Below are 1,440 nucleotides of genomic sequence, written 5' to 3' on the forward strand. Positions count from 1 at the left end.
CAGTAGTAAAAATACCCTTATTGTAACTTAGTTTTACTGTTTAAAGAACTCGACAGTGGCAAAGCCCCAGGGATTGATACAATTCGTTGAGAAATATTGTAAGGAGAGGTTGTCTTGGTTGACACACCTCTTTAACATTGCGTGGAGGTCTGTGGCAGTGCCTAAGGAGTGTCAGACCAGGGTGGTTGCTCCCCTCTTCAAGAAAAATGGCATCTGCCCATTACAGGAGTATCACACTGCTCAGCCTCCTTGGTAAACTCTACTTGGTAAAAGGTGCTGGAAAGTAGGGTTTAGCCAATCCTCATCAAGGAGTGTGCCAATGTACGTAATATTTCAGCAAATGGCAGTGGTGGGATTTGAACCCACGCCTCCAGAGCGAGTGGAGCCTTAATCCAGCGCCTTAGACCACTCGGCCATACTACCTGCAAATGTCCCTTCCCCAAAGCGTGACAAACACAAGGAACGTAACTAACGGTATGCTTGTTAATGTTATTGGAACAAAACATTTGCAAGGGCTAAGCCAATACTTACATACTAAAAAAAGTTATCACACTTTGTCATTTTTCTCTGGCATTGTTGATTTTAGAATATTGTAACCAGCATTAAGTGAGTAGTTTTAGGTCTGTGTGAATATGGGCTGAGCATTTACCTGGGCTGAATTTGTGAACTTCTTTTGCATATTCAATGTAAAGAGCTATTACCCCTCCAACTGCCAACTATTGTTCCAGAGACAATAGGATATACAGTTTTAGATTGCAAGGTAACTGTCCAAGACCAAAGACTTCAATGAAATACCTCAAGGGACAAAACAGTTTGTCAAAATGGGAAAGGTCATGTTTTTAGATTAGAAATTTGAGCAGAGTTGTTCATTTACCGCAGACATGGCACCCCTTTTCTTCTCTGCTTCACTTCATAGTCGTCAGATTAATTACCATATAATATAATAAAACTAGAGGAAGGCGGTGCAATACAGCTCGATCCAGTAGAGGAGAATTCTAGCCCGACCAGGCTCCTCTCTTTACCCTGTCTCTCTTAGTCACACTGTGATAGTTTAAGACTGCCGGGGGACTTCCTTTGACACACTGTCCCATATGGTCTAGCGGTTAGGATTCCTGGTTTTCACCCAGGTGGACCGGGTTCAACGCCCGGTATGGGAATTGGTATCTAGCCGGTGAAGGTCTGCAGAAAGATCTGTATGATCTCTGACATTGGTCCTAAATCAGTGCTGTAGTTAAGTACATAAACCACACGTTTAGACTTTGTTGTAATTTCTACAGTTACTTACCGTAAAATGCCATAACTTTATTTTCCGGTTCATTACTGTAATATACATTGCATTATGGGTAATAACATTTAATTTACAGTGATTTACTGAATTTGCGGTAGTCTGCTGTAAAACAACAGCAGCAGTGCTACTGTAGGTGAATAAGACTTATATAA

The 1,440-nt window shown here is 41.5% G+C and overlaps 2 non-coding genes across 2 annotated transcripts; one reads left to right on the plus strand and one right to left on the minus strand.

The window, feature by feature from the left end:
- Nucleotides 1-341: 341 nt before the first annotated feature.
- Nucleotides 342-423, minus strand: trnal-aag. Its single transcript has one exon. It is a non-coding gene; the product is annotated as a tRNA-Leu (tRNA).
- A 662-nt stretch (nucleotides 424-1,085) lies between these two features.
- On the plus strand, nucleotides 1,086-1,157 carry trnae-uuc. Its single transcript has one exon. It is a non-coding gene; the product is annotated as a tRNA-Glu (tRNA).
- Nucleotides 1,158-1,440: the final 283 nt, after the last annotated feature.

The sequence above is a fragment of the Etheostoma cragini genome, unplaced genomic scaffold (genome assembly GCF_013103735.1).
Source record: "Etheostoma cragini isolate CJK2018 unplaced genomic scaffold, CSU_Ecrag_1.0 ScbMSFa_1360, whole genome shotgun sequence".
NCBI classification, from domain to species: domain Eukaryota; kingdom Metazoa; phylum Chordata; class Actinopteri; order Perciformes; family Percidae; genus Etheostoma; species Etheostoma cragini.